We start from the raw sequence: 22,038 nt of genomic DNA, 5'->3' as shown, positions 1-22,038 counted from the left end.
AATTAGACTAAAAGATGGAATCAATTGACAGGACGCGTCCTGACAAACGAGGGCATAGTCAGTTTGGTAATGGATGCAAGAGTATGTTTGTGGCGTGGGGAGAGAGGAGGGGAATTCAGTGGGAGTCCTAGACATATCTGAACAGGTTAAAATGGATGTAGTTTGCTGTAATTAATGAGAGATGAAGACTGAGCAGCACCGGCCAGCATGGAGAGCCTCTTCGGACTGTGGACTATAACAACGATACGTCTGTAAGAAGGGAAAGGGTAGCAAAAATTTGTTAAATCGCGGACGGGCATTATGTCATGTTGAGGCAAAAGCAATTTAAGTGACGAACAAGAAATCTATACGTAGATGGACGGGACGTTGAAGCTCATCACGCTACCATAAAAATCCTTGTTAACCGTTTCTCTGTCTCAGTGAAAACATAAAAATATTTTGTGTTCTTGCCAGGTGAAAAATGTATTGCTTTCTCAACGTATACGAGGGGTTTTCATAAAGTTTAGTTATCACCTCGTAAAGAATGAAACTGCCATCATAAATCTTGGTGATAATGTTAACCTTACTCTGTATATTCATTCTTGAATGCGACACATTTTTCCCAAGCTTGGATGATTTGCCGGAGATCTTGGCTGTAGAAGCCTACATTTTGTCAGGTCGAGAAATATTCCAATGACAAAATCAATTCGTTGTCACTTAGAGAATGTGTGCCATGCAGTGCTTTTTAAAAAAATCATTGGCTTCCATGAAAGGAGGACATGAAACTTTATAAAGGCAAAGAGGCAGTATGTTTTGCTGTGTCATGTACAAAATGAACTGATCTGTTTCCGTACAACAAAAATACCCTCTTGAGTAACTTCTTGCGACGCTTCGTCTTGAGAGTGTCCCGTAACTTCGACAAGAGATTCCGGTAGCACGTTCGTCTGATGGGTTATCCTTACGAGCATAACCTGTTATCACCATACATTTTCTATTCCTAAAGCGCTCACCATCATCTTGCCTGATGAAGGCTGGGTTTCCGCCCTTATCGGTAAGGGTGAATCGACGTGTTTGCACTAATGACTTTGCTCCTGTGCCTGGGGATCATAGTGACGCATCCAGCACCCGTCCTCCGTGATTCTGTGGTTAAGTGAATAATCTGGTTTGGCCTGACACGGTTTGAAATGGTATAAGTTGCTTGTGTTTGCCCTTGTAGACCCTCTCTCCTGCGAAATCCAGCGGACCGAGATCTGTTTTGTACTGCTCAAGCACAACTGATCTCCACATATACGTCTACCTTTATATCCTGTTGCGCAACGTATACACACAGCACTCTCTATACAGCCAGTGCCACAATATTAGCAAGAACTAATAATAATTTCATGGTTGCCATTGGGTTCCCGGCCCAAAATCAAAGTCAAGGTAAGACTGTTTGTTAATATAAAATCCTCATACCAACTACAGTACATTATTGATGTGTTTTGGAAGCACTATACCTTAGAACAATTGTTTGTATTACAACGACTAGGGGCGAATTGTTGCTGAATAGGAAAACCAATGCCAATGAAGCAAGGTGACTGTCATACAACATTTCAGTAATCTTGTTCACTGCTATACCCAAACCACACCATCAGCTTACGAGTGTCGATAAAGCAGTCTTGCGCGTTTTCCTCTCCCAACAGACGAGACTGGCTCGCACTACCAATGTTGGCGCCAGACAATCTCTTCAATTGACGAATTAGTTTTTGTAGCAAGCAGGATACACGCAGTTTAAATGCAGTGGCGTGGTTCGTCGATTCCACTGTTTGACCTACGTCAGTAGTTTTTAGGCGTATCAGGCTCATTGTGCGATTTAGCCTGGTGCCGTTCCGTCGACAGAATCAACCTTCTCTACTGTCTCTACGAAATCACGCCAAACCTCTCTGGCGCTTTCAATTATGGCATCGTCCCACACATCATTTTTCAATGCAGCCGTGAAACCAAACACTAAACTCGCTGTCTTCTTATTCTTTTGGTCAGGTCCATCACAAGTTACACATTTTTGCTGCTGTCTCGATTGTTCAGGCGTTTTGAGTGGTCCTAGTGGGCAGTAACATTTATCGTGTTCTAAATGTCATGCGAGATATTATAACCTAAAAGTTGACTGTAGGCGGTCTGCCATTTCGTTTTTCGTTACTGAAACTTGTGTAACTGCAGTGCAAGCGTCTATTTCACATACTCACTGAGTCGTCTTCAGAATAAACGTATAAGACTCTCTAAAAGTGACCCATATAAATCATTAAGAAGAAGAAAAATAGTAATAAAATAAAGTGGCTACTCCCACTGCAGCCGTATCCTCTTAAAATATACTTCGAAATCTCCGTCGATTGATAAAATAGATTGAAACGGGATTTCATATATCGACCTGGGTACTGAAGCGTCACGATAACAGCTATATGAACATACTGTGCGTGTATTTTTCTGAAAGCCACATCTCGCAGGGAAATACACAGCTACCGCGAGTGAGCACTTCGTGAATGTTAACATGAAACTCAAAGAGAATACCGAGGGGACAAAGGTGTGTAAGTATGCGGGGTAGCCAAGAAATTCAAATCCAGCCGTGAACAGAAAGCTGTAAAGTCACTTAACTGTCAGCAGACATTAAAGCAGATCTGAAAAGTTTATGAAAAAGTTATTTGTGTCACCGGTAATTTGTTTATTCAGAAAGACACACGGGTCGTATATAGCCATTATTGTGACATTGCCGATACCCAGGACAATATATGGACTTGTATTTTAATCTCACACGGGTCGTGTTTAGCCATTATTGTGACATTGCCGATACCCAGGACAATATATGGACTTGTATTTTAATCTCACACGGGTCGTGTTTAGCCATTATTGTGACATTGCCGATACCCAGGACAATATATGGACTTGTATTTTAATCTCACACGGGTCGTGTTTAGCCATTATTGTGACATTGCCGATACCCAGGACAATATATGGACTTGTATTTTAATCTCACACGGGTCGTGTTTAGCCATTATTGTGACATTGCCGATACCCAGGACAATATATGGACTTGTATTTTAATCTCACACGGGTCGTGTTTAGCCATTATTGTGACATTGCCGATACCCAGGACAATATATGGACTTGTATTTTAATCTCACACGGGTCGTGTTTAGCCATTATTGTGACATTGCCGATACCCAGGACAATATATGGACTTGTATTTTAATCTCACACGGGTCGTGTTTAGCCATTATTGTGACATTGCCGATACCCAGGACAATATATGGACTTGTATTTTAATCTCACACGGGTCGTGTTTAGCCATTATTGTGACATTGCCGATACCCGGGACAATATATGGACTTATATTTTAATCTGTTTTATTGCCTGACGGTGGTGTGGAAGTTATCTTAGGAGGGCACGGCTGCAAGGGAAGTAACCACGTTAGTTTATTATTAGTTTTCTTCTCGTTGATATTTTGCATTGGTCGGCTTTAGAGATTTTTGTATGGCTATTCTGAAAATGAAGGCTTGGTCATCGAAACGCACAATGTCTGGTGCAATAATCGCCAAACTTTTTTACTCAAAAACCAATACTGACCCTGTGGTGGTTTGACACGTTCGGCCACGTAGGTTCTGACGTTATTATTAAATGGTAACCTACATAAATTAATGTGTTGTGAGATCCTAGTAGATTAGCAGTAATAAGGGCGCAGTAAGTTGGCGAGTCGCCTCCAAGTACTGGTCGTTAAAAGTGGGCACCATTCGGAACAGTTCGTGTCGACTGTTCTCTGTTCCAGATTGCTCCCACCCTCAGTGACCCCGAAGCCGGGACATTCTAACTGACTGACGAAGTATTGTTGTGTCGCCTCTGTGAGTAGATAATTCATTGGTTAGTAACAGTAACTGGACTTATTTCTATATGCATTATCCAGTATACGATCACAAATCTTTACTAATTGTTCCGAATGTAATTTTTCTTCTACTCATTCCGTTATGCTACAGTTGCCTTAATTTAATTTCATAAAGTATGGTGGCACAATGGTTAGCACATTGGACTCACATTCGGAAGGACGACGGTTAATATGCAAGTCCTGCCACCCAGATTTAAGTTTCTGTGATTTCCCCATAAGCGCCCGAGGCCTCTGAAAAGGCACATTACCGAAACATTTCGAGCGGTACGGCATCTCTAGTGACCACGATATCGATGGGACCTTAAATCCTCACTTTCCAGCCTTTCTTCCTTAATTTATTTTCACAATCATTGCTACAAATATGTACTGCATTTGAAGATGACTGTCTCTGTAATGCGCGTTCTCAAAGAGATCTTACTTCTGTGTCAAAATTTATACCATAGCAATTGATCGGTACGAGTTGTGCACGGACGTGCGTTGTCGGTAATGGAAGACGGACAAAAAATCATTTCCCCCTCCCCTTCATATCCTCTAAACCCACAGTGCCCGGCTACTTGCCCCTCTGCCTCTGAGATAAGCGGCCAACTTTACTTATCTCATTGCCGCATCCTCTAACGTCAATAAAAACTAAGCCCATCTTAAACATTACTGTCCCTCTAAGTAATAATTGTTACTAAGCCAGAAAACCTATTTTTGAAAATATCTGCTGACGTTTGAGGGTTAGGCTATTAGTTGCTAGATGCGTATTATTATAAAATATACCTAAGAACGGCAGTCCGCACGAACACTTGATTCGAGCCGCGGTTTGACGACCTCTGAATTAGTGTTTTTTACACTCTAGGTAGGCGCTGAGTCGACATTTTAACACTGATTTTTACAACCACGATTTCACATCCATTATGGATAATACAAAAACTAGCATGAGTTGTTGTGACGTTGTTCCCCTTCAAAAGTGGAAAAACGAATTAATGCACGAAACTACACGTCAGTAGTAGGCTGCGCCGTTTTGTTTTCGGCTTCACCAGTGGCGTGATGATTCCAGAGTGTGTATCAGGACTGTAGAGGCATGATTATGTCCCATACGTCTTTACAGAGCGTAGGGGAGCGACGCGGGAGACGCGCGCCGCCTTACTAGGCAAGGTCCTAGTGGAGGTGGTTTGCCATTGCCTTCCTCCGACCGTAATGGGGATGAATGATGATGATATGATGACGACACAACACCACCCATTCATCTCGAGGCAGGAAAAATATCTGATCCCGCAGGGAATCGAACCCGGGACCCCGTGCTCGGGAAGCGAGAACGCTACCGCGAGACCACGAGCTGCGGACCGTAGAGACATACCTGTAACAAAAAATAGTTGTATATTTTCACTGTTCCGAAGTGCTAATTAAAAGTTAATAATTATGCGAGGGAAGCTGTGCTATTGATCTCGGCGTCAGCTTACTTCCCTTATCTGTGCTGTGAGTTGTGTGATTGTATGTGTGTGTGTGTGTGTGCGTTGTGTGTGTGTGTGTGTGTGTGTGTGTGTGTGTGTGTGTGTACAGCTGCGAACGACACTACGTGCAGGCCAAGTTGTGATGGCCTCAGGCAGGTGATCTGCGGTGGTCGCCTTACTTTGCAGGCCAGGATACGGCGACGCTCGGATCGCCACCGTGCGAGGGTCCAGGGGCGGAGTAATTACATGATTCAGCTCCTGGACGCCAGGCCCGTAGTTTAAGCAGCGGCTCGGACGCCACCACTTGCCATAAATACGGCGCCACGTCCGAAAGCGCCACCTCAGCGCCGGCCGCCGCTCGCTGCTATGCAGGACAATACAACGCTATACGGTAGGGCGCCCAGGCAGTGGAACTTGGCTGCCTCTCATAGTAGGCTAACCCGCCGAGCTGACCGGCACGGCTGGCAGTCAGCAAACAGGGGCAGTTGGTTGCGAGGACTACCACATAGGTGTGTGTTCGCAGCTCGAAACTGTTTCTTACCTCCCTTACATCACCTTCATGTAACGCAATATATTGTAAGCAGTATCCCCTCCACCTCCGTTTGTTTAATGAATCGCTGTTTTTTCTGACATCTCAATGGTTTATAACGGCAGGTATAATTAATAGTAAGTCCCACAATTCTGTAGGTGCATCCACAGGTATGTGTGGATACTATAAAATGTGTTACGAACGAGTTAGTATTAAAATAGTAGTAAATTAAATTATCAGTCCTGATGATGAAGTTTTAGTGATTGAACAGCGAAAATGTAGTTAGCCGGCGGTCGGGGTGGCCGAGCGGTTCTAGGCGCTTCAGTCAGGAACCGCGCGACCGCTACGGCCGCAGGTTCGAATCCTGCCTCGGGCATGGATGTGTGTCATGTCCTTAGGTTCGTTAGGTTTAAGTAGTTCTAAGTTCTAGGGGACTGATGACCTCAGATGTTAAGTCCCATACTGCTCAGATCCATTTGCACCATTTGTAGTTAGCCTTAATCTCTTTTCCTTTCATACATAAATTTTCCTAGAGGCTCGAAATTATGAGAAAAGCCAATTGGAAGCGCTCTCACTCTCAAACGGAGCATGAATATAGAATGAAATTTTCACTCTACAACGGAGTGTGCGCTGATATGAAAATTCCTGGCAGATTAATCTGCCAGGAAGTTTCAGCATGAATATAGTCTGAGTAATTTGGGCGCCACAAGCTATTCCACCTCGTGAATTATACACAAAGTTTCTAATTTTAATGCTTGACTTATTTCGTTAAACGTTTAACGTGGGTATTATACGACTTAAAGGCAACTTTTGTAAGTAGGCTGTTTAGGTTTTTTATTGGTAACGCCGCCGCCACGTAGCGCTCTGTATGAAAATCACTGGCTGCGCCATGTGCAGTCTGTGGCTGGTTTGCATTGTTGTCTGCCATTGTAGTGTTGGGCAGCGGCAGCTGGATGCTAACAGCGTGTAGCGTTGCGCAGTTGGAGGTGAGCCGCCAGCAGTGGTGGATGTGGGGAGAGAGATGGCGGAGTTTTGAAATTTGTAAGACTGGATGTCATGAACTGATATATATATATATATATATATATATATATATATATATATATATATATATATATATATATATATTATGACTCTTAAGGTAAACACATTGTTTGTTCTGTATTAAAATCTTTCATTCGCTAACTATGCCAGTAGTTAGTGTCTTCCGTAGTATGAATCTTTTATTTAGCTGGCAGTAGTGGCGCTCGCTGTATTGCAGTAGTTTGAGCAACGAAGATTTTTATGAGGTAAGTGATTTGTGAAACGTATAGGTTAATTTAGTCAGGGCCATTCTCTTGTAGGGATTATTGAAAGTCAGATTGCGTTGCCCTAAAAATATTGTGTGTCAGTTTAAGCAGAGTCTTGTATAATTGTTTAATTGTTCTAAGGGGACGTTTCACTTTTTAAATTATTCAATTCGGTCAACAGGTTCATAAAATTCTGAAAACCGATATTTGTTGCCCTTGGAAGCTGGAAACTCGGGCTGGGTGACTGGGTGCTCATCACCATTTTAGCTTCTCAATAATATAGGTTACACTGCACAAATTGTTCTCGTTAAGAAAAGAACTTACACCTTTATACTTTATTTTCTAAACGCGACAACTCTTTCCTCAACCTCTTTAAGTTAATTATCGAGGGGACAGTCTTTACGATTCATAATTTGGATTTGCAGCTCCTTGTGTTTCCCATGTTTGCAATTAAAATTGTAGGATGTGAGGTCCGCCAGTTATGCAAAACACTGTTTTTTTCAAGTACCCAAACATGTTTCAGCACCACTATGCCATCATCAGGTGGTTTCTGTTTTATTTAATCTTTACACTTGGTGTGTACGATTTGTCAGTACGGGTAGCTTGTCATGTTTTCGTGTGGCAAGCCCTTTTATTCTCAGCATCATGGTGAGGTGTCGTAATGCAAACGTATATATAGCACGTATTTTCACAAATAACGTCGTAAAAGGGTTTTGCACTTCACCAAAACTACACAATTACACTGTGTTTTAGTGAAGCATTTTGCACTTCACCAAAACTACACGTCAATTACACTGTGTTTTGGTGAAGTGTAAGGTTCTTTTACAACTTTATTTGTGAAAATACGTGCTATATTTACGTGCCCCTTACGACGCCGCACCATAATGCTGAGAATAAAAGGGCTTGCCACACGAAAACATAACAAGCTACCTGTAATAGATAACACACAAGTGGTCCTGAAAAATCGTGCACACCAAGTGTAAAGATTAAATAAAACGGAAACCCAGTGATGATGGCACAGTGGTGCTGAAACATGTTTGGGTACTTAGAAAAACGGCGTTTTCCATAACTGGCGGACCTCACATCCTACAATATTTAGGATGTAGTTCTTAAAATTATAGTGCACTCGACTAATGAGGCTCAATCCTCTATAAGCCCTCTTCAACAATTAGAATTCTGATTACTGTCTTGGCATAGATTCGAAGATATGATAAATGATTAATTGAAAGACTTACGTACTCCGACTTCTGTGAGTTGAAATGACTGCTGGTGGATGGTAACTGTCGTCGTATTGTAGTAAAAGTGAAAATTTCGAGAAAAGAAATGCACCCCGAAACAGAGCTATTATGGGACTGAAGGCTTTGTCTACGCATCAAACTTCTAGTGACCCTTACGATTCAGAACTAGACGACTATTCAGTATAAGTACGGTGTTTTTTGCACTAAATAATAAAGTCGAAAACTTACTTTCAAAGTAATAGAATGTTTTTTGCAGATTACAACAAAGACTACCCAGATGTAGGATTGCATACTGACAATCAGAAAACTCTCTGGAACAAGAATGTGCAAAATTACAACTTCTGCGTAAAATTCCATTACATGGAGTGAAAATGTTCTTTCATTCCAAAGAGCGCCTCGATCTCTTATTCGTAGTCTGCAGTGTTTAAGCTTAATCCGCTGTCGCGCATTGCGCGCAACAGCGTAAAAATTCTTTAACTTTCTCAAATAAATGAAAGGGATCTTCACTAAAAGAGATAGCTACCTTCCAGTTAATAATGCACGATGTTTCTTCTTCTAATGTTACACAGAAATTATAAAAAAGTTACAAATACAGGACACAATCAAGTTAAGGGAGAGAGTAGATGGACAGCATTTGAAAACAAGAGATGTATGTCGAAACTGTTATTGAATGGAACAGAAAATTGATAATACTGGTACGAAATGAACTGAAGTTTACAGAGTATGTAACTATTTATTTATAGGTGTTGAGTTAGAACTGCTGGAACATGTCTAGATTCTGTACAGTATATATGACAAATCCCTGGGAATATAGAACGTAGAATTTATTCTGAAATGAAGAGGATAGCTGACAAGAATCCATCCTTAGTACTGACAACATTGCAGCATTATTTTCCTTAAATATAGACTATACACAACGCTAATTGCTTTATTTACATGGTGAAAAGGTCTTAATAATAGTTGTTGATTTAGCGACTAAAACGAAATCTGTATTTCATAAAGGGTCAGTAAAAAATAAACTGTTTCGCAGCATGCATAGGCACTAAAGTACGCCCACAGTACTGACATTTTATCAGCATCCACATTTCATCACTTTTTTGCTAAATTTAAAAGCGACGTATTGTGTATATTTTAACATGGTGCGAAGGCTGCCATTACATTTAATGGTTCATGATAACTTAATTCTCTATAACAACAGTATTATTTATAACTGAACTGCAGTTAGTATATGCAGTGTGTAAGAAAAAGGCATTAAAAACATACAAGACACATAGAAGACGCGTAAGAAGAAGACAAAATGATATGTGTACATAGGTCCTAAGAGACTTATTTTCAAGGTAGAATTCACAATCTACAACTCCTCGTCGCACACTAATGATGGGAAGCACAAGAACACATATAAATATTTTGGTTTATCGTGGCTTTTCCTGTCTGCTTTGAGAATATCAGAGAGTAGACAAATAATAATAGGTAATGTTAATAGTGTCTTATCAGAGTATGTTAATACAAACTTTGGCCGCCTGACAATGGCTTTTTGCCGAAAATATTTCTTTATCAGACTTCGTAGACTGAATAATTCCAAAAAGTTGGTTCGTGCTGGACCGATCCGTCCCAATATCTGAGTGCTCAGCGTGACGGAATCCGATGCAAAAGGGCTCGGGTTTCATTCCCGGTGGGTCGGATATTTTCTCCGATCGGGGACTGGGTGTTGTGTTGTCCTCATCATCATTATCTCATCCCCATCGACACGCAAGTCACCGAAGTGGCGTTAACTAACAAGACTCGCAACCTTTAGCTACGCCAAGACGCCGCTTAATTGGTACAATACCTTGCAACATTAATGAAACACAAGTTTAAATAATGTCACTGTATTCACAAAATATTATACTAAATTAAATTACATAAACACATTAATTCTGTTGCTACGTGTAACTATGAGTACGCCTCTTGCGTCTCAATAAAATAGAATAAACAGCGGTGTGCCAAATAATTATCTGCAGCGATGGTAGATATGCGGCCGTTCAGGACGGCTTCAAGAACAAAAAGGCTCCGTCTTCTCGGTAAGACAACGGAATTGCGTAATTATTCAAATCTTTCAGTGGTTGCACGTCACAATCGATACAACCACTTTTACTAATTAATATCTTAAGTAATTGTTTATTTATATTCTGAACTTATATCTACGTTGTTTTCAATATATCCACGCCCATCCTGCAAATGTGCCTTTAAAATATATAAGAAAGTTTAATGTGGTGTACTGGCATGTTCTGTTAATGTGTGCTCCGTTTGCTTAATGTACGACGAAGAGCTGTAAATATTGCCAAATACCAGAAATTTAAGTTAAAACAGAGTGTGACTCATCTGTTGTGAATCTTTAAAACGAATGATTCACTTGTATTACCTTAAAAACTCAATGACATTGTTAATTACAGTTGGACGTAGGTGCAGGACATCATAAACGTACCAACGATCAACGCGAAAAAGTTTCAGTTTTCGTGTCGGATAAGCATCTTTCTGAAGAACGCTGCTCGGACACCGGCTAGAAGAGACGTTATCTTTTGATTATAATCTATGCAGCATGAAAGCTATATACAGCCTCATTATTATTTCCAGAATAAATTTTCATATTGCAATGGAATGTTCGCTGATTTCAAACTTACTGCAAGATTAAAACTGTGGACGCGGAACTTTAGCCTAGTGCAGGCAAGTGTTCTACCGAGTAAGATATCCACGAACCACCCTCACAGCTGTAAAGGCAGGTCGCGGCTAGCGCCTGGTTAGTTGAACTGGTAGAGCATTTGCCCAGTTTTGTAATTTCCGGTATGGCACATACATGTAAAAGCTTCAGCAAAATAAAACAACGTGTACTACACCATTATCGTCGAGCACGGTGATTAATGAGTTCTAGATGATCTCCTGAACTGCAAAGCTTCGCACTATACTGAACGCCTTTGGAATTTCATTGGAAGCTCACAGATCACCATTTTATCATCTACAGGAGCTGTGTGAACAGTGCGTAGATAGAATGAGATTTCCACTCTGCAGCGGAGTGTGCGCTGATATGAAACTTCCTGTCAGATTAAAACTGCGTGCCGGACCGAGACTCGAACTCTGGACCTTTGCCTTTCGCGGGCAAGTGCTCTACCATCTGAGCTACCCCAAGCTGTCCTCACAGCTTCACTTCTGCCAGTACCTCGTTTCCTACCTTCCAAACTTTACAGAAGCTCTCCTGCGTGGATATGTTGCGGCATGTAACTACAAGTAGAAAATTAATCACTATTGGGTGCCAAACGTGAACAGTGGAAGATTAATATTTAACGCACTACGGCAAGGAGGCCTTTAGTGACAGTGGGCAGGGTTACAAGAAGGCAGAAGGCAAACGGGACCAGCCTATTATTCGCCTTCAGCGATTTGATAAGCCACAGAAAAAGTAAATCTCAATTGCTGGACTAGTATTTAAGTTTGCGGCCTTCCGAGAGACAGGTCATTTCTTAACCACCATGACACCTCGGTTAGTCGTTGCTAAAGTTTGAACAAAAAGCTTATTAGAAAATTAACACAAGTTTTGATTTCAAGTATACTTCGCATGAGAAAAGAAAGAACATTTGTATCAAGTAATTCCAAAAATGTTCGATTTTATTGCTTCAGTCATTCTATACTGTCACCCTGTACCTGAGTGTAACAGAACGTTCACACGACCAAATGAAGCTGCCAGGAAAGTTCTTCTTTGGGATTTTGTTCAACTCAAGCGTCAGATTGGCTTGAATGTTGGTAATATAGTCAAAGTGTAGACCCTTCATGTAAATTCCTGCATTTTGTCCTTTAGGTTGGATGATCTGGGGGAGGGGACTAAACAGCAAGGTCATTGGTTCCAGCGGATTAGGAAACGGGAGGAAGTCAGCCGTGCCCTTTCAAAGTAACCATCTCGACATTTACCTCAAGCGATGTATGGAAATCACGGAAAACGTAAATTAGCATGGTCGGACGCGGGTTTGAACCGTCGTTACCCCAAATGTGAGTCCAGTGTGCTAACCACTGCGCCACCTCGTTCGGTTTGTCGCTTTATGACAGGTTCGTACTGACATATTTCTCCGATATTAATTGTCCGCATTTTGCATTTCAATGCAGTTGCGGCAGGCATTTATGTGTCGCCGCGCGGGATTACCCTAGTGGTCTAGGACGCTGCAGTCATGGACTGTGCGGCTGGTTCCGGCGGAGGTTCGAGTCCTCCCTCGGGCATGGGTGTGTGTGTTAGGATAATTTAGGTTAAGCATGTGTAAGCTTAGGGACTGATGACCCTCGCAAGTCGGATAAGATTTCTCACACATTTGAACATTTGTGTGTCGTTGTTTTTTTTTCCGGGAGTAGAGGTGTGTAGGACAAACTTTCATACGCTTTCCTCTCTTTCAAAACATTCTTGATGATGCCTTCAACTCTTGATTTAGATATGTGGCGCTTGCCGTTTTGTAACACAACAATGTTGACACGCTGGGTAACACTGTCTTTTCACAACTGACTGGTTGAATGCACACCTGTTGTTACTTCAAGTTGCTCCCGTACTAACTGCACTGACGCCGTTTATACGCCAAGAATAAAATCAGTCTCATAATGTTTTGGATGGGCGGTATATTTTCTATTACCTGTGTTACACTTTTCGTCAGTTTACACTATGCACGCGCAGAATGGTCGTCAGCAGATGCAGGGAGGAACTAAATGTTCAATTGGATAGTCACACGCCAGTAAACTGGTAAGAATAATCCATAGCAATGAACTACAACACATTGTTAGTCACGATAATCCCTGATCGGTTCTGTGGTATAACAATCGCCAGTGCTTACGTATTGGACGTTCTCTCTCTCACGTTACCTCTGTGTTTCTCCATCCCCCTCTCTATGGCAGCCGTAAATTATAAAGTTATTACAAGCCGGAGATTCTCGGCGTTGATACACAATGTTGCTTTGCTTTAATTAATCTGATATATCGCCGAACGCTTAAAATAGACTTACGACGTTCACCTCTGTTATCAGTTGTGAGTTAGGGGAAGCGCCTCATCCCTGCGCCGCAGTCGCGATTCCGACCACCCCGTACACCGGGTGGTTTTCCTATCCCTTGCCCTACGACCCCCACCCCTTCATCACCCCACCCCCTCCTCCCCTACCCTTCCTCACGGCACCCTGCTCCTCCTCCGTGAGACTAAACGGCGATTGTAATCTGCAAGTGGCTCTGCATGACCGCTTCCCGGGAACATTAATGAGATTGATAGACTCGAGATATTCATATTTCATGGCGCCCGGAGGCGGGGGAGGCTGGAGGGAATGGAGTGTGCAACTGCGTGGCATCGGTTCAATGAAGTAAGCCGTTTCTTGGCGGTTTGCTGGAGCGCGAGCCAAATCCTGTAGTATATACCGCTGCGGCGAGGCGCGGGCACGCCAAGTTGGTTGCGCAGCGGCTGGCGGATCGCAGCCGGCGCAACTTGGGCCGCTCGCATTAGAGGTCCGTGGTCACTCGGTTGCAGAGGCTCGGGCGGCGCAAGAAGCGACGGCCGGCCGATCGGCCGACGAGTCCGGCGAGCAGCTTAACGACCGCCGTGTTAATAGCGGTGGAAACAGTATAGGCGGCGCAGGTTTTATGGGAGAGCAGCTGAAACACTGCAATCGACAATGTCCTCGATAGTCGACGTTCAGCAAGAAAGAATGCCAAAACGCTTTTCCGCAGTATACTGTGCGTTGCGGGTATAAGTTCAGATCTTTTTATTGATGTCTGACGACAGTGTGCTGACAGCATTACATTAGTTTGTACTTCATGTGCAGCCGCGCGGGGTGGCTGTGCGGTCTTAGGCGACTTGCCACGGTTCGCGCGTTTCGAGTCCTCCCTGGGGCATGCGTGTGTGTGTTGCTGTTAGTGTAAGTTATTTTAAGATTAAGTGGTATGTAAGGCTGGAGACCGACGACCATACCAGTTTAGTCCCAAAATTTCCAAAATTTATTTCAAAATGGTTCAAGTGGCTCTGAGCACTATGGGACTTAAAGCTGAGGTCATCAGTCCCCTAGAACTTAGAACTACTTCAAGCTAACTAACCTAAGGATATCACACACGTCCATGCCCGAGGCAGGACTCGAACCTGCGACCGTAGCGGTCCCGCGGTTCCAGACTGACGCGCCTAGAACCGCACGGCCAAAATTTATTTCATTTCCAGTCTAGTAATTATAGCCCTTAGGAATAAGTTAGTTACCATCTCTAAGTACATAAAAGCTTAGTTTCCCCTGAGCAGCAGGTCAGATGTTGAAGTGTGGACGTGTGGACTCAAAGCGGTTAGTCTACATTGACAACCGTAGTCCTCTTAGTGAGGCAGGTACGACCTTGCACAAAACATCAAGTAGTAAATCGTGTGTCGTGCTTTCAGAAAGACCGTAGACACAGTGAAAAAACAAATAATACACATTCTAGTGGCACCCTACTGCGACATGGTCGGGTATACAAACAGTGATCCAATACTGACAAATGTTTTTTATTTCAGTCTTTGATTACAATATTAATTCTTTAGACTATGACCGGTTTCAGTCCGTAACTTTAGGACATGGTGTAAACAAGATCTGAGGATGGTCATTACGGACTGAAACCGGTCATCGTCTAAAGAATTCATATTGTGATCAAAGACTGAAATAAAAAAAAAAAAAAATTTCACATTGTAGTGGGTACATAGGCTATTAAGCTACCAATGATCACAATATCTGTGCTCGTACTCGTAACACCCCGTTTTATAACCGGTTTTATAGCATCACTGGACGCCTTTTGGATACTGATCCCTATATTAGTTTATCTGCGTGGATATCTTCTGCCCGTTCTCTTGTGAAGTACCAAAATGAGCTTAAAATGTCACATGCACACAAACGATAGGCTAAATGTTAATGAACATTTTCTTCTTTAAATGATGTGAATTGCAGTTTTCATCGATATTGTGAACCAATATGAAACTTTTATTATAATGTTGCAGAAGTTTACGTCACAGGGAGGAGCTCGCAGTTTTTATTAACTGAGAAATAGTGGAGTACATTCCATGGATGCTAATCGACGCCCACGCCATCCAATCTGACCACCCTGAGGAGGAATGACTCATTAAATAACATCAATAACTTTTTTATAGTTATCACTCAGGATTAGATTTTTTAAGTACAATTGAGTTTTTGTGCTTTCAACATTGCAGCACAGTCAGCAATTGTGATAATCTAATATATAAGAAACTGTCAGCGTCGATTGCGGTAGTAAAACCAACCTTTACCTAGGTCTCAGCCCAAATAATACAGCCTTCTTCAGAAGATATACTTGAATCTATAATTTGTCTAAGAGGGCATGGTCTAGAAATGAAACTAAAACAGCCTGAATAGGCGTAGACACATTTGATGTACCGTATTTTTAAAATGTGGCTACAGAGAACGAGAGAGCAGCCGTTCTATGTTTTCTCAAGACGCCTGACACACACCACTGGATAATGGCATTGCAGTCGAAACAAGTTATGGTTTTTAAAATTAAAATAAAAGTGCAACTGGTGCTGGCACTGTATTTAGAAAATATGTGTTGAGAGCGAATTATACGTCGGCGTAGGTGATTGTTGTTTGTAAGTCCAGCTTCCACCAAAACATCAGAGTGCATTCACAGGCGTGAGCTGCGTTGCGAAGTCCCCGACAGTTGTGTAGTATGTTCCCGCCCCTTATCGCCAGATAAGGAGCTTTTGCGCTGTCAGATGGCGTTCCCCCCGCACTGGCGGCATCAATCAGGCCGTGATGAAAGGATTCGGCGGGACACGTGGCGCGGCCCCGCCGTTTTTCGGATGTTTACCGGCTCGAGCGGTCCCACAATGGCGGCCGCCTGCTCCGCCGGAGAACGAAGGTAATGTTTCATCCCGCTGTGTGCGGGGCGGAGGCGGGTACGGGCCGGGCCAAACATCTAACGAGCGGCCCCAATACTTCACCTGTCACGCCGCCTGCGCCCTTCCATCAATGTCCGGGTCATCAATCGTGGGCGCCCGCCAGCGCCGGCGCGTCCAGAAATATTTCTTCAGAAATGTAGCGCGTGCCACACGGGTGCCAGAGGCTGATTGATGAATATTGATTATAGCTTTGTCCTGCTTCTGGAGCATGGTCCGCCGTGCAGCGGCGTGGATGCCGCCTTGAACAACTCGGCCTGAAGTGGACTTCCTTTGCAGGGGATCTACTGTTGCTGTTGTTGTTTTTGTTGTGATCCTCAGTTCGAAGTTTGGTTTGATGTAGCTCTCCATTTTAGTCTACTCTGTGAAGTCCTATTTATCTCTCTGAATTACTGCAGAATATATCCATTTGAATTTGCCATCCGAAGATTGCAGGTTCGAGTCCTGTCACGGTCGCCAAATTTAATATTTTAGTGGGATCTGAAATTTAAAAAACCTCTCTCACACCGGTCTGATTTTGCTTCACTGATCAGGATAGTAAAAACATGCGTATATTAAGGGAATTTTCATTCACAAAGCAGGTTTATCACATTCACACAGTTCAGTACTGTTCTATCCTGATTAAATTGAGCTTAACTTAAATTCCATAAGGCAGTGAAGCAATTTCGAAGTGTCGGTGCGACGAAAGTTGTCAGTCAATCTCCTGAGAACATTTGTAATAATTATAAACTTTCGGTGATCACATGGGGAAGACCGCAGATCTGCTGGTAAGATCGTGTTAGCCCATTTATTGAAAGTAATAAACTGGATATCTTGAGCGTACAAAACGGCAGGTTCGTCCAGTATAAATCAGACGCTCCCCACTGATCCCATGCAACACAGCGTAGTAAGCAGACACTGTCAATAATAATCAGTTAAATAATACGCGAACACACTTACTTTAGTTTAGTTCATGTTTTAAATTCCTTCTCAAACAGAATCTCATCAAGATGGCGACTAGCTCAAAAATAAATACATATACATCATCGTTCTTTCACGGCTCATCGGCAAAATCTCCATCATTCTTTTTATAAGAGAAAACATAGATAGCAGAGAAGCTATTCCATGGAGTAAATGCACGCTCCAAGGAATAATAGGGCTTGAAATTACTTTGCATTGATAATCATCGTATATTAAAGTTTTGGAATCGGTAGGATAAGAAGAGATATTTCGAGATATGTACTGAGTTATATAATTTATAAAAAATTCTGAAAATATCCCTGAGAGACCTCTGCAAGAGACATTACATAGTGAAGCCTATATCTCCCTCTACAAAGCTTACCCATTCTCACTCACTTTTCAACTACTGCTTCCCGTCCAAGTCCGTCGACTCTCATAGTGGGTCTCCTACACTGATAAACCAAAACATTAAGACCACTGCCCATAGGCGAGAATGAATGCCAGCTCATTGCTTTACGTGCACGTGACACCGTAAGGCAAGTATGCAAGAAAACAGTAACCAATGGAGAACCTTTGCAGTTCAGATACGGTTCGAAAGTAGGGGAAATCCATTGACGTAAACGACTTTGACAAACCGCGGATGTTATGGCCGGCGCCTGGGAACAAAAATAATCGGAAATGCGAAGCTAGTTGGCTGTTCGCATGCTTTTGTCAAGAGCATCTATAGAAAGTGGCTGAAGGACGATCGAAGCACGAGTTGGCGACCAGGTATTGTATGCCCAAGTCTCATGAAAGAAAGTGGAGGTTGGAGATTTACCTTGCCGCGTGGGATTAGCCGAGAGGTCTCAGGCGCTGCAGTCATGGACTGTGCGGCTGGTCCCGGCGGAGGTTCGAGTCCTCCCTCGGGCATTCGGGTGTGTGTTTGTCCTTAGGATAATTTAGGTTAAGTAGGGTGTAAGCTTAGGGACTGATGACCTTAGCAGTTAAGTCCATAAGGTTTCACACACAGTTGAACAGTTGAGACTTACCGTCTCTGTAAAGCAGGATAAGCCTCTGGGTGTGACATTTAAGACGGCAGAATATAGCACCGGTTCAATGGCGTTTCGGACTACATCGCTCAGCACACCTTTTTGAACATAGAACTCTGTGGTAGGTGATTAATAATTGTTCCCACGTTGGTCCAATGACACCGTCCCTTACATTTGCAATAGGCATTACATCAATGAGATTGGACCTTGGATGATTGGCAACGTGTCTCCCGGCTGGATGAATCACGTTTCTAGTTACACTAGGTTAATGGCCGTGTCCAAGTTCGCCGTAATACAGGTGAACTGTTGATGGAAGCATACCCTTTGCCCGCATTGTGCTATGAGGACATTCACCTGGGCATCTATGGAACCTGTTTAGCGATTGAAGGGACTACGACATCTTTCGTAACCCGACGGCGATGACATCTCCCAGCAAGAAAACTGTCCGTGTCACAGGGCCTGAATCATGCTACTTAGGATTGAGAAGCGTGATAGTCAAATGGCACTGATTACGTGGACACCTTATTCGCATTATCTGAATACAGTGGTACAAATCTGAGGCGCTATCCGGCACCACCGTCCAATAATTTACGTAATCCGTGGAGAGACACCTCGTGCCACATTCCTCTGGATATTTACCGCAGACTTGTCGAATCCATACCTCGGAGAATCGCTGCTGTATTGCGATCCAAATGTGGACCAATACACTATTAAGTTGACGGTCGCAATATTTTACCTTTTCAGTTTATGTTTGCCAAAACTTCGTCATGGACCATATCAAGGATGTACCGGTCGCAACAAATCAATAGATAGTTTTTGGTAATACGATTATGTTGGGTGTTCAGAGCCTTTTGGATAAAAATTGAGATGAAGGTAAAACCAAACTGTTATGTGAAATAGGAATCGGGAATTGGTATTTCAAGAAAGTACGAGGCCTTGAATTTGGAAAGCCTGTGAGACATCAATAATATGTAAACTGCTTGTGCTTCATAATAAACAGTTGCCCATCACATCGACGTTGGTGCCGCAATCTTAAAATAGTGTACAATAGTTTGTGGTATTGAAAGCAATCTGTTTCATCCCTTTTTATCACCTTTAATGTGCCGGCCGGTGAGGCCGTGCGGTTCTAGGAGCTTCAGTCTGGAACCGCGTGACCGCTTCGGTCGCAGGTTCGAATCCTGCCTTTGGCATGGATGTGTCTGATGTCCTTAGGTTAGTTAGATTTAAGTAGTTCTAAGTTCTAGGGGACTGATGACCACAGATGTTAAGTCCCATAGTGCTCAGAGCCATTTGATCCAACCTTTCATGTCCTTTTTCCACAGACAGTAATTTTATTTTGTAGCTTTTCTTTCTCTTTGGTCTCTGGCATATTCGTCACTGGTGTACTGAGATTTTTGAAGTGACAGAGCCGCATTGCGATAAGGTAATCGTGGGCCGTGTTCCAGCCGTATGTCCAGCTAACATGTGCCTCTAGGGCGTACTTCTCTGCTCACTGATTGCTACAAAATTGCGTTGCCGTCATTTGGGCGCCCGATGCACAGGTTGCGTTACCGTTAAACTGCATACAATAAAGGGGCATAAATCGTTTACCGTTATGCCATCTCTCCACCAGTTTCCGTAAAATCATCCACTAACGTTCGAAGAGGGGCAATACAATTGTAAGTCACTCGACTTTTTTTTTTAATTTGTTGCGGTCATGTAGACCTAAGATGCATCCCGCTGTATTGATAGCAATATCTGTTCATTGGGCATATTTTAGACATGTACCCATTAGTGTACTGTTAATCAAAGACAATTTAAAGAAGTAAGTATCTCAGGTAAGATTAGCAGAAGTAACAATGGTAATCGCACAACAACGCACCAATGATGTTTCAGACTGTTTACGATGAAGTTTGACACTGTCTGTTTTTTTTTTTTTTTCAATTTCATGACAGAATTTCACTTGTTTTCTGAGTATACAGGCCTCCAAAATGTATGGTGCAGCGCAGTGTACTGGCGGAAAATCCGAATGAATTTACGCAAGGAAGACTCAGAAAAGGCGTCTCCGTAACTGGAAGGTATTCGTCTCTACGGGAAAAGCGTCGTTGGAGTGACAGAGAGCTTGCCAATGTTTTCTACAATGAACAGTTCACAGAGCAAAATCTGAGTTCTCTTGGATCGAATGCGAGAAGATCCCTCAGTAAGCAGATGTCAACTTCCGAACGAAACACACACTTCGAAGAGTGTAGTCGAAACTACCGGTGACGCAGCAATTTGGCTCTATCACAGGTAACCCGTGAGAGCAATGGAGCCAAAGGATTTTTAGTTCTGTCAGTGCATTATGCTGTAGTGGACGTGTGCGACTGTAAGTCTTCGCTGTGAGCAGCTCTTGCTAGCAAGTGTTTGCTCTGTAGTGTTAAAGGGGTATTTTGGTGTTAGCAGAAGCCTAAATATCTATTTATGATTGTAAATCCGAACGGAGTTTAGGGTCCTCTACCATCTGCACTGAAGAGCCAAAGTACACCTGCCTAAAAATATCATGTAGGGCCCCTGCGAGCACGCAGAAGTGCCACAATACGACGTGGCAGGGACTCGTATAATGTCTGAAGTAGTGGTGGAGGGAAATGACACCACGAATCCTGCAGGGTTGTCCATAAATCTCTGAGAGTACGAGGGGGTGGAGATCTATTCTGAACAGCACGTTGCAAGGCATTCCAGATATGCTCAGTGATGTTAATGTCGGGTAGTTTAGTGGCCACCGGAAGTGCTTAAGCTCAGAAGAGCGTTCCTGGAGCGACCGTGTAGGAATTCTGAACTTGTGGGGTGTCGCATTGTTCTGCTGGAATTGCCCAAGTCCGTCAGAATGATCAATGGACATGAATGGATACAGGTGAACAAACAGGATGCTTACGTACGTGTCACCTGTCAGAGACGTATCTAGACGTATCAGCTGTCCCATATCACTCCAAATGCACACGCTCCACACCAGTAGAGAACCTCCACGAGCTTGAACAGTATACTGCTGACATCCAGGGCCCATGGATTCATGACGTTTTTTCCATACTCGTACACGTACATCAGCTCGATAAGATCTGAAGCGAGATTCATCCGACCAGGCAACATGTTTGCAATCATCAACAGACCAATTTCGGTGTTGATGGGTTCAGGGGAGCGTAGAGCTTTGTGTCGTGCAGTCATCAAGAGCGCACGAGTGGGTCTTCTGCTCCTAAAGCCCATATCGATTATGTTTCGTTGAATCGTTCGCGCGCTGACACTTGTTTATGACCTAGCATGGAAATCTGCAGCAATTTGAGGAAGGGCGGCACTTCTGTCAACTTGAACGATTCTGTCCCGTTCTTGCAAGATCTTTTTTCCGGCCGCAGTGATGTCGGAGATTTTATATTTTACCAAATTCCTGATATTCAAGGCACACTCGTGAAATGGTCGTACGGGAAAATCTCCACTTCATCGCTACGTCGGAGGTGCTGTGTCCCATCGCTCGTGCTCCGGCTGCAACACCACATTCAATCTCACTTAAATTTTGATAACCGGCCATTGGAAGAGCAGTAACTGATCTAACAACTGCGCCAGACACTGGCTGTTTTATATAGACGTTGCCTACCACAGCTCCGTATCCTGTCTGTTTAAATACATCTATGTTTCAGTACGTATGCCTATGCAAGTTTCTTTGGTGCTTCAGTGTACATGAGTTTGAACCTAAATTTCTGATAGACACTGCATAGATTTTTCACACTGAAGCGAGGACGATATTTGACGTAAAGTGGAA

Source organism: Schistocerca gregaria, chromosome 1 (genome assembly GCF_023897955.1).
Source record: "Schistocerca gregaria isolate iqSchGreg1 chromosome 1, iqSchGreg1.2, whole genome shotgun sequence".
In the NCBI taxonomy this organism is placed as follows: domain Eukaryota; kingdom Metazoa; phylum Arthropoda; class Insecta; order Orthoptera; family Acrididae; genus Schistocerca; species Schistocerca gregaria.
This window is presented reverse-complemented; position numbering follows the sequence as displayed.